Raw genomic sequence first — 12,391 nt, forward strand, 5'->3', positions numbered from 1 at the left:
CTTGAGAACTTGACTTACGCTGAACCCAAGCTGCCCCCAAGTACCAAGAACGACCTCATGGCTTGTCCTTGGTCCATACCCCAGAGTTATCCCTAGCTACTTCCTAGCAATAGTTAACCAAAGATTAGTCTGATTGCTTGAGATATACTTTCAGACCATTTGTGTTTATTTATGGTCTTGCTTCTGAGCACCCACCAATTGGCTTACAATAGTCATTCTATTAGATGCTTGCCAGGCTGGACGCCCCCTCATTTACTCCCATTTTCCTGTAAATGCTCAGTGAGGGTTCTGGGCTGATGCACCAAACTGTCCTGAGGGTTGGAGTGAATAAGCCCAAACTTGAGTTTATAATAAAGAGACTCTACTGTGATTGGAGATGGCTCCTTGGTGGAAGAACTCCACGGGGTTCATGAACGCTTGCTTCCCAGCACAGCACTCTGTCTTCTCATATACTGCTGCTTTTTCCAGGTTTCTGACAACAAGGAACGTGATGTTGGGTTTGCCGAACAGAATTATACTTGGTATGCCCCTTTTTCTCTCTGGTGTCAGAAACTGAGTTAGACCTTGAATATACCAGGCAAGGTCTGTCACTGACACTCACCTCTAGCCAACATTTGGTGTATCTTTAGATAAGACCCATCTCATAATAGCAGCCGAGCCTACAGATGACTCTTTTCTTTTCTTTCTTTTTTTTTCTTTTATTTTTGGATCAAGTTCTGATGCCTGGTACAATACAGTTACCCAGGGTATGAGTGAGAGAGCTCATGCCTAAACTCCGGTGACTGACACATAAGGAGTTACTTTCTGTTTTCTAAGAAGGGGATTTGAGTATGGTATATAGTTAACATACTCCTTAGAACTCTACAAAGCTTGGCTCTGCTTTTCTGCCTTGCTGCCTTATAGTTAATTATGACCAGGCACTTCATATCAGCTTTAAACAATGAAGTACAAATGCCAGTGCCCACAGGAGTCAGGCAGCTGTGCAGCTGGCGAGAGTGCCGCTCTGTGGAGAGACAGGAAGTGGTGGGACCTGCTGTGTCTAAAGGTTCAGCTCTTGTGAATTGCCGTGCCAGATGGAGGCCCAGTGCTACTAGTTCTTCAAGATTAATTTGGTAATCTAGACCTGTTTTATTAAGTTATAAATAATTCAAAGTTATTAAAAAACCCTGGTGAGTCATATAATATTGGTGAAACAAAATGTATGTATATATATATATATAAATTATGTTGCTGGTCCGTGGTACTTGGTGGCTAGGTTTTCTATAATTACTTTTACACACCGCTCTGCATCCGTCTTATCGGACTATAGTCACACTGAAAGGGAATTTCCAGATGGAGCAGAATTCCTCCACCCATAGCCAGATATGACCTCAGGAGAGGGTGATGGTGATGGGACATCTGAAGAGGATTCTGAAGTTTATGATGAGGGGTTGGAGACACTGCAGGGTAAATGTTACCCAGGATGAGTGTGCCGTGGTGTGAGCACAGAGATGCATACGCTGAGAGGTGACCAAGAGGAGTGTTCATCTGCAGAGCTCCCTATGCCTTTGCCCTGTTGCTCAGTACAGGTGTTGGCGTCCTCCTGTATCTCTGCCCCCCCCTCCCCCCGTCCCCCGGCCGGCTCTAGATCTGCCTTTTACAGTCACACCATAGAAAGTACGTTCTGTGTTCCGGTCCCTTGTGGTTCTGTTTGCCCTGGCGTAAGCTTGTGGCTATAGAGGTGAAGTCAGTGGGAGGGCACTAAAATAAGTATCACACCATTAAAACACAACGCCATGTGACATAGTCTGTATATTAAGTGATTGTTGCTTCAGCAAGAAAATCAGGACAGGAAATTGTGTGATAGCTGCTTTTGTATACCAACAATAAAATGTATTGTGTGAATGGGCACAAAGTGGAGATTTGGCAGTCATCCCATACACTGATTAATGAAGGTAACCAACATAAACTAGAACCACCTGCATTCATAAAATACGCCAGCCATTAACCATTTACTATTAGTGTTTATGGCCAAAATTTAATTTAATTGCAATTAATACAAACATATTTTAGTTCATGTAGCATTTTTAAAAAGGAACTTATAATAAGTCTACATATAATTTCATTAATTCAAATTTAATTAAAATACAGAGAGAAAGTTGTCGCCGCCTTACCGACCAGTGGAAATAAGGAGGCAACAACGAACCTTCTCCAAGCAGTTTATTCAGAAACCTTGTACTACAGAATCATTCGTTCATCTTTTCTTCTTTCTTAGCTAGCTACTTCTATATTCTTCTATATCTCCTTCTTACATCTTCTTACATCTTACTTATTTCTATCTTACTACTTACATCTTTACATCTTACTACTTACATCTTACTACTTCTATCTTACTACTTACATCTTACTTCTTTCTTCTTACTTACTCCTATTTCCTACTTACTCCTCTCCCCTACATCTTACTTACTCCTATTTTTACATACATCTTACTTCTATTCCTACATACATCTTACTTCTAATCTTATATACATCTTACTTCTATTCTTACATACATCTTACTTCTAATTCTATTCTTACATACATCTTACTTCTATTTCTCCAGCCCCCAGCCCTTGTAGGTTAAATACTTTCCCTGGTCCCAATCAGTGTCGGCTACGTGGCAAAACATAATAGGCTATGAGAAATCATGCCAGCTTGCATCATAAACTGGAGGCATGCAGCTTTTCCTACTAAGAGCTTGTTTATCACAATGCTCTCTGCTCTGGCCAGAGACCAGGTGTTCAAAATATATGGGGTGGCAGCTGCAGCTCCCCACAGAAAGTAATTTTTTTTTTAAAATCCCAATATTAAAGAATTGAAATATTTCCTCAGTTTCCTTCAGAAAATCTAGACTAGAAGTTTAATATGTAGAAATTTATTTTACTCTAATAGAACCATAATACCCTGTTGTATATGTAATAGACAACACTTGTAAATTCACATGTGAATGATGTGAGCCAATGAGCATTCTTTGATTGTGACTGCTAGTAAAACATTGAACAAAAGGATGGGACAGGTTTCCCAACGTGCCACAAGCACAGGGTCCTGTTTGCTTCACTGACTACAGTCTTCAGTGTTCTTCAGGAGGGCTGACCAAAGAGGAGCGGGTGAGTTCCACCGACACATAGGACAATGCTCCATTTTGAAATCTCAGTGGGGTTGCTGGGGCTAGTGCCCAGCTGAACCTCACTGTTCCACTGTGATGAGTTTTTCTGGAAGACCTCCTGTCGTGTGCACGGCAGGTGGCTGTAAGGCGCCTTACCTTGGTCTGTTCTCTTGGGTATGGATGATCCTTTAGGACTTTTCAGGATTCTTTGCTGACAGCTTCATTTTGTTTGAACTGTACCTCTTGATCTGACAGATTTTTGATCCTAAGATTTTTGCTTTAAGTCTTAGGAAAATGAGTCTTTAGACTTTCGAAAGAGGAAAGAAAACTTTAACTTTGATTTTAACTCCTCAGGGGGAACATGGCTATGTACTTTATTCCTTTCTTATTTAATTGCTGAGTCATTCAGAATTCATGAGGCGACTTCTGTTTGGGGGATGAAGGTACCAGGAAAAGATTGAACTCTGCAAAATGCTACCAATTCAGCTCTTGAATTATGCATTTTGCATGTAAATATTGCAAATTGTAGGATGTTGTAAGTGAATTTTTAGTCTAATATTTAGCATTAAAGTTTAAATCCTTGCCTAGAATTTTAATCATGGACATATACTTTAAAAGAAAATTGGATTTTTGGTTGATGTTTTACAGGTAAGGTAAAAATGTGAAACACTCACTTCTTTACCTTACACTGTCTAAGATTTCCTTTCCTTAGAAAAATTATATGTGGTACAGTGAATGAGTCTTGGGATACAGTCACAACACAGCAGCAGTTTTTACCTTCCACACCCTTTGCATCTGCTCAAGAGCAAGTTCTTTTTAAGAAACTTTAAAGGAAAAGTTGAAAAAGATGAAAACTAAATAAAGCCAGTTATACAACTTATTTGATTATTCCAGGTAAAAATTAACAACAACAACAAAAAAAATCTCAGCTCGATTCTACATGTTCATGCCGTTGCCAGATGGACTGTCAGGCAGGGTTTCCTGGGTGTCCGTGGCTCTCCACAGCTTCCCTTCCAATCAGGAAGCTCTCTTGAGCAGAACTCAAGATGATACTGCACCAGCTCACGTGTGTTTTCACATCTAAGCTCATCTGCCTTTGCTCACATACATTGAGAGCAGTGGTTCTCAACCTTCCTAATGCTGTGACCCTTCAGGACAGTTCCTCATTTTATGGTGACCCCCAACCATGAAATTATTTTGTCACTACTTCATAACTGTAATTTTTCTTCTTTTATGAATCATAATATAAATATCTGATATGCAGGATATCTGAGATGCAAGCCCTGTGAAAGGGTTGTTTGACCCCTCTCCCCCAAAAGGGATCATGACCCACAGGTTGAGAACTGCTGATTCAGGGTATGTAGGCCCTTTCTCAGATAGGAATGGGATGGGCCCTTCAGTGTAACACAGATATAATGTAAAACATTATCTTCACAAGGCCCCTCTATGTGCTTTTTCTTCAGATTAACATATTCCTCCATGTAGCCTGCATCCTCTTTGCTCAGTATCATTTCAGTTTGTAACAAACTATTCCCTATTCTAATCTAGTTGACAGTACTGCCATTACATGCTTTCTAGGACATGATCTGTGGAAGCTTTGGCATAGGAGAAAACACACTGTTAAGATGAAAGTTAGAAGGCACAGCTCCTGGTTTTGAGAATTTTTTACTTTGGGCAGTTATATTTCCATGTGGAAATTGAAGACATTGGATTAAATGAATGTAACAATGTTTTTATCTACTTTCTGTCATGTGCCTCCATAGACCTTATAGCACATGAGTGAGTTTATGTTAAACAACCACACTGTTGAAAACACTACCTGAGTGGATAGTGTTTTACTCTGGCATGAGTAAGGCTTCACTTAGCCAAGAGGTCGGGGAAGGGAGATTCTGGGAAAACGGAGCACTTGAAGTAGTGAGGGTGAGTACCTTCATATGAGTTCGAATTTACTGCAAAGCATAGACGAGTGACAAGGGACTGAGCAGAGGTCTCCATTCAAGAAACCAAGAGGAGTTTAGTTGATAAGGCTGAGCATGCTAGGTCATGGTTTGAGGATGACTATAAAGCAGGGGAGTTAGGATTGCTAACTGACTGGCATGTTCTGATTTGTGCTGTTGGTGTCATTCCCTGCCATAAGGAATACCAGAAGGGCAGTAGGGTTTAAATCAATGTCTCTCTAACTGTTCCATAAAATAGAAAGGAAAAGAACACTGTCAAACTTATCCTATGAAGCCAGCATTATCTTGATACCAAAACCTGGTAAAGTTAGAACAACAACAACAACAACAACAACAACAACAAAGGGAATCTCTAGGCCAATTTCCTTGATAAACACAGATGTAAAATTTTTCAAGAAAATTCTGGCAAACTGAATTCAAGAACATATTAAGAAGATCACATTTCGTGCTTGGGTCTGCAGTGACCCTGTGCACTCCTACAGTGCTTGCCAGAACAATTTTGAAGTGGTTTGAGGCCTTGCCCTGCTCTCTCCAGAGCAAGGTTATAGAAATTTCAGACAATATGGAAAAAAGAAAAAAAAAAGATCACATTTCATGACCAAGTTGGTTTTGTCACTTGTTGGTTCAATTTCTGCAGACCAATGTGTAGAATTCACACATAAGTAGATCTAAGGACAGAAATTACATGATCACCTCAATCTGTGCAAAACATATTTCACAGAGTTTAATATCCCTTCGTGATAAAAGTTTTGAGGAAACCAAGAAGAATCACTATACATTATATTAGATGGGTGGACGAACCTTTTTTTTCTGAAATTTGGAATGATGCAGGTTGCCCATGTTCTTGCTCACAGTGTTTAAAGCCTTAGCCAGAGTAATAAGGGAAGAGAAAGAAAGAAACAGGGATACTGATAGGTAACAAGGACATCAAATTGTCTTTCTTTGCAGATGACATAATTCTAGAATGACATCAAGTACTCTGCTACAAAACTCTGGCATTGGACAAACATTTCCAGCAAAGCAGTCAGCTACAAAGCCAGGATCCAAACACCAGCGGTTTGTCTTTATACAACACTAACAACTTAGGAGAGGAGAAGCCCATACTCAGTCACTTCAAAACCAACACCTAGGAATGAACCTAACCAAGGAGGGCAACGAACCCTACAGTAAAACTTCAGTCCTCCAGAGAAAGGAACTGAAGTGCACAGGAAAAGGTAGACATGCCTCCTCGCTCACGGATTTGCAGAATTAATATTTTCAAAATGGCTATATTGCTAAAAAACAATCTACAGATTCAGTGCAGTCTCTATCAAAACTTGAATGACTTTTTTTTTTCATAGAACTAGAAAAAATGTTTCTAAAGTACATGGGACCGTGAACAGCCAAGGCAATACTTAACAGAAAGGGCAGCACTGGAGGTGTCCTAATTATGTTACAGAGTCAGAGCAACAGAAATGGCATAGGTATGGGACAAAATCAGACATATTGACCAGAGGAATAGAATAGAGGACCCAGAGACAAACCTCTACAACTAGAGCCGCCGCCTGATTTTTAACAAAGATACCAGACACATGACTCACAGAAAAGACAGCGAATGGCAGGCTGTTAGCAGATGTGAATAAATAATGTTGGGGAAACTAGATTTTCCTCATGTGGAAGAATCAGAAGAGACCCTTACCTCTCACCCTGTACTAGAAGCAATTGAAAGTAGACCAAAGACCAAATGTAAGGCCTGGAACTTTGCAACTGCTAAAGGAAAACTCAGGGAAAACATGCCAGCAAACGGGCACAGACAAAGACTTTGTGAAACAAACAAATCCAGTACTGCAGAAGTAATCCAAAGAATTGACAAATATGGTTATATTAAATTAAAAAGCTTTTTGGACGCCATTAAAAAAAAAAGAAACAAGAGCAACCAGAGAGAAGAGAAGACCCTAAAGGAGGTCCTGAACCTGTGGGTTGCAACACCTTTGCAGGGGGTGGAGGTATCAAATGACTTTTTCACTGGGGTCCCCTATCAGATATCCTACATATAAGATACTTACATTATAATTCGTAACTAGCAAAGTTATGAAGTATCAAGAAAATAATTTTATGATTGGGTGGGGGGGGGGTCACCACAACGAGAGGAACTGTACTAAAGGGTTGCAGCATTAGGAAGGTTGAGAACCAGTGGCTAAAGTGTGGGAGGAACGTCTTCTCCAACTGCACATCAGGTGGGAGGTGAATGCCCAGAGCGTGTGCGTAAGTGCAAAGTGTGTGTGTGCAGTTCGAATTGCTGTACGGCGGAGGAGTAGGGAGAGGGTGGAGCTCAGGGAGTTCAGCTGGTCCTTTCCCTGAACTGCTGGTCTGAGGTTCCACTGGCTTTGAAAAATGGCTTGTAGTAAGGCTGGAAAGGAGTCTACAAAGGTCAGGACTAAGATGATTTCCACCTGTCATGATCTGGCTCACCGGCCGTGTTTTGTGACACTTGAAATCTAGGCCAATCACACTTGTGGGATCAAATGCTGCAGAGACCTGTGCAGCTGCCCAGGTGTGGGCCACTGACACCCTGTCAGGAAACATCAGAAGTCTTAAAATGTGTTACTGCAGATCACTTGTGACTTGGTTTTCACGGAGATCAAGAGCTGGACTCTCATTGGTGCTACACTTGCTGCTGGTGATGTCATCGCACACTCACAAGGTCTCTACTGAGAAGAAAGGACAACTGAAGACTGTGGAAGGGTGGCTGGGTGTAGTCTATTTTAAAGATTTCTTTTTTAGTTTTTAAAATCTGTGTGCAGGTAAATGCATGTGAGTGAAGGTGCCCGTGGAGGCCAGAAAGAAGGTGCCTGGTCCCTGGAGGCAGAGTTACAGGCAGTTGTGAGCTGTCTGACAGTGGGTGCTGGGACCTAATCCCACATCCTCTGCAAGAGTGGTACTTGCTCCTAACTGCTGAGGCATCTCTCCAGCCACGGGACTCTAAATATTCTTAACCACTAGTCAGTGTTTGTGGTTTCAGTAGACTATAATACCTGTGGCAGATAACGTTTGTGGGAAGGGGGAGAAGAAAGAATAGAAACAACCCAGAAGAACAAAAATAACTCCCACAGGTTTGCTTCTTTGTACTTTTTTTTGAGCAAGGTAAAAGAAGCTTAATTAGCTTTTCAGCCAAACAGCTTTCTGTGTTTTGAGTTTTAACCATATTTAAGCATTTCTGTGGCTTCAAAGAAAGGTATTGGCTCTGAGGCAGTGGGTTTTGATTGAGTCAAATGTTTTTGGTGGTGTTTTTCGAACAGTGCGGATTTTATGATGCAGAAGTTAGAGTAACACACATTAGGTCTTGTATAGGCATTATGTTCACTCTGGTGGATAAACTCAACAAGCTCATTTGCCCCACCCAAACCAAGCAAGCAAAGGAACTAAAGCCAACCAAACAACAACAAAAAAGTCCTGAATACACATAGAATTTGCCAGTGATAATCAATCAGCCAATGAATCAATCTACCAGTAGGCTAAGAATTGAATAGACTTTTCCAAAAATAATAAATACGCAGGCTGAAAAATGTTTGAAAAAGAGTTCCTTGGCCACCAGGGAAATGCAAATTGAAATTTCCTTGAGGAAAAAAAAAATGACAGCAAATGCTGTTAGGAATATGGGAAAGAGGAGCGCTTGTACATCACAGTGGAGAATGTAACCTCGTGTAGCTGCTAATGAGATCAGCATGGAGTTTCCCCCAAAGCCATAAATGCGACTACTGTATATCCCAGCTATACTACTCTGGGGTGTGTTCTCAGAAAATGTTTTAAGTCTGCATACTTCAGAGATACTTGCACACCCATCTACGGCTGCCCTTTTTACAGTAGCCAGGAAGTGCAAACAGACTAGATGTCTATTGATAGATGAATGGAGGAGGAAAATGTGATATTTGCTAAGTTATTTCTTCTCATCACTGCTGCAGTCACCGATGCTGATGATGCTGATGCTGCCACTGCTACCACCAGGCCCTGCGTAGACCTGAGGGAGGTGGGAGGTGGGTGGGGCTGGACAGCAGCACCTGGAGCCTGTGTGTTGCAGTGCCTCAGCAGGTTAGATCAGTGGCTTAGTTGGGGCAGTTGCTGAAGCTATGTTGTGAAAGAGGAGGAGAAGGAGGGAGAGGTGTTCCCCCAAAAAAATTGGACACAGGAAGTTCAGTCCAATTTGGATAAATTTTTGTTTTATGGACATTAGCATTCATTCTCCCAGGCTTTGCCGGAGATCTCGGGACTATGAAAATGGCGTCCCATTTGATAGTCTGGGATCTAGCGGTTTATATGGGGGTGGTAACCTCAGATCAAATAAATGTATTTGTATCAGATGTTTCCCCAAAACAAAGATCTGGTCTTTGTTCAGGAATGGGGCTAACTCTGGAGCAGCCATGACTCAACAGAGGAAGCCCAGAGGGTCCTGGACTCAGAAGATTTAGGCAGTAGCCGAGGATGAGTACTCATGGAGTCCAAGGAAATGATGTTTCTAGTGGGGAAGGATAGGGGGAAAGAAGTGGTCCCCACATTGCCAGAAAACACCCAGGCCACCTGCTCGGGACTCAAGTTCTCCCAGGTTTCAGCACTGATCACTTATTTCTCTGCCATTGAAAAGAGCCAATTCAAGCCAGATTAGACTATATTAAACACAGGTTTATTGGGAAACTGCTTTTGGGTGAGTTTACTGGCCCCATGGACTGAGGCCAGGCGAGTTGCCATGGGAAGGGGGAGAGAGGGGAGGGAGAAGAGAAAGTAAGAAAGATTACATAGAGAAGAGAAAGAAAAGAGAGAGAGGAAGGGGGGAGAGGGGAGGGAGAGGGAGAGGGAGAGGGAGAGACCAAAGTGTCTGGATTATTATGGGGAAGAGCCTCTGGGAGAAGGGGAGCCCAGCCCTTGGGCTGGAAGGTTCAGGGTTGGGGGCAGGATATGCCAGGTAGGGACTGAGGGAGGATGGGAGACCATGGAGATCAGGTATACTTTGGTATATGAAACATGCACTTTTTTAGTCCCTTGTCCCAAGGTCTGAAACCAAACATATACATTGGAATTTTATTCAGCCACAAAGAAGAGTGAAACCATGACATTGACAAGAAAATGGATGGAATCAGAAACCAGTATGTTAAAATGAAATAAGGTAGACTCAGGCAAATACTGCATACTCTCTCCTACTTACACGTAAAATGATACATATGGGTGTATCTGTAGGTATGTGTGTGCACATATGCGTGCATATGTGTCTGTTTGAGTGTGCACAGCATACAGTTCCACCACAAAGGTGATTATGGGAGGGGAAGAAGAAAGTAATGGAATACATATGCCATGAAAGAAAGCATGGAGCAGAGAAGAAGGAAGAAGCCTATGGGGAAAGGCAGGGGACCAGCCAGAGTAGGTCAGGGCACACAGGGGAGGGAAGGTGGGGAGGGGGATGAATGAGAACAAAGTATAAAGACACTTGTATAGAAATGTCATAATAAAACACAGTATTTTGTATACCAACCTAAAAAGGAATAAAAGAAAGTTTTAAAGAGAAAGGAGCCTGGCATGGGAGGGGTAACTTTGGTCATGGAGATGCCTTCGGTATATATATTAAGTAGTGTGTCTCCATGATGAACTTAGTAGGATTTGCATTTGAGAGTGGCTTTTGGAAGCCACTCATGTATAAATGAGAATCCAACTCAAGACTGTAGACATGATTCTACAGGGAAAGTGTGGTGATCAGGAAGTCCTCTGAGGATCAGATTACAAACACTTGAAGCCACATGGCAGGTATCGAAACTGCAAGAAGACCTGGAAACACTCCAGAAAGGGGTAGGGTGGGGGCTTTGATTTGTTTCCCCTGAAGCTGAGGGGATGTGGATTTCAGCAGCAAGCCTGCTCGTCTCTGGTAGATGACCTTGAGAGTGCAAGAGAGATCACAAAGACTGTGCAGCCCCAAGGTCTCTGGGAAGCTGGAGGAGTTACTTTTAGAAGTGGTTGGGTAGAAGCAGATCAAAGACTGAAGGAGAGAGCAGTCAGTAGAGAGCCTGAATAGACAGTTCTTCAACAAGAGCCACAGATAGACTCAGGCAGCAGATCCTGTGGGGTCCGGGAGGGAATGCCTCGCAGGGAGGGAGGGACTGTTTTGAAATAGTGTAACTGGAGAGTGTTACAATGCTGCAAGGGAGTTGCAGTGCCTTGAGGCCTTGAACTCTGAGGGACTGCAGTCTGTAGCCTGGTTACTAAGGGGACCAAAGGGATGGGATTTGAAAGTTCACTTGGTGGGAGATAAACTTCTCTAACAGGAGCCTGGCAGGTGAGGCAGGCGGAGCTGAGTGGTGGGTTTGCAATGGGGAGACTGGGGAGGTTTTCATCTAATGGTTTTATGTAAAAGCCCATTATAGTTTTAAATTTAGTGGTTGCTTAATGCAGTGACAGTAAACATTTGAGACATTGAAGTGGATGTTTTCTATAGAAAAAGTGCTTGGTTTGACATTTTCTAACCTTATGGTTGTGTGTCTTTTAACTGGTTTTTATTTTTTCTCTGGGTCTCTATTTTCTGTTTCTGAGGGAACAAATATTATTAGAATAAACAGTTCCCATCAAGGAGATGGGACGGGCTTGGGGGGGGGGGTGGTCCTCTTGAGTCACTAGAATTAAGTGAGTACCTCTATATAGTAACTGACTGTAGGCTTGGGTGGTTAGTGTGCTCTTCCGTTGCTTAGCCAGCAAGGGTAGTCATGGCAGTATCCAGCACCTCTCATGCACCCATCCTACCTTGTGGTGAGAGGGTGGTAGCACAAGCCTTTTGTGCAGATGAAGCACCAGGTTTTGGAGGTTATGTGACTTGTTTGGTGCTCCATAACTGATGAGAAGCAAGAGCCAGATTTTTAGTCAGACCTGTACAGCTTCACCTGCTCTTTGGCAGCCAGGGCTCAAGCTCCGGAAGCCCACTGTCTTGACTTGACTTGCTAAAATGTGCGACTGAAGAATCTGACCCTGTGAAAATGTAAATGCAGTAAGTGCCACAGAGGCTTTCTCTGGCTAGCAGGCTCTTCTTCCCTGCCCCATCATGTCCTAACTCTGCACTTTCCTGCCCCACCCTACTCTACCTCTGCCCAACCCTTGCCCCATCCCTGCCCTACCACTGCCCCATCCCTATTCTACCCCTGCTCCATCCCTATTCTACCCCTGCTCCATCCCTGCCTCATCCCTGCCCTATCCCAGCCCTATCCCTGTTCTACCCCTGCTCCATCCCTGCCCCACTCTTGCCCCATCTCTGCCCCACCACTGTCCCATCCCTGCCCCACCACTGCCCCATCCCTGCCCC

The 12,391-nt window shown here is 42.9% G+C and overlaps 1 protein-coding gene and 1 non-coding gene across 4 annotated transcripts in view; both read left to right on the plus strand.

The window, feature by feature from the left end:
- The window catches only part of Igsf11 (immunoglobulin superfamily member 11), a 147,276-nt gene that overhangs the window by 105,254 nt on the left and 29,631 nt on the right, over window positions 1–12,391 (plus strand). The window lies entirely within an intron of this gene.
- On the plus strand, window positions 5,512–5,645 carry LOC116086694. The gene has a single exon (XR_004117065.1). It is a non-coding gene; the product is annotated as a small nucleolar RNA SNORA9 (small nucleolar RNA).

This window comes from Mastomys coucha, unplaced genomic scaffold, assembly GCF_008632895.1.
Source record: "Mastomys coucha isolate ucsf_1 unplaced genomic scaffold, UCSF_Mcou_1 pScaffold12, whole genome shotgun sequence".
NCBI classification, from domain to species: domain Eukaryota; kingdom Metazoa; phylum Chordata; class Mammalia; order Rodentia; family Muridae; genus Mastomys; species Mastomys coucha.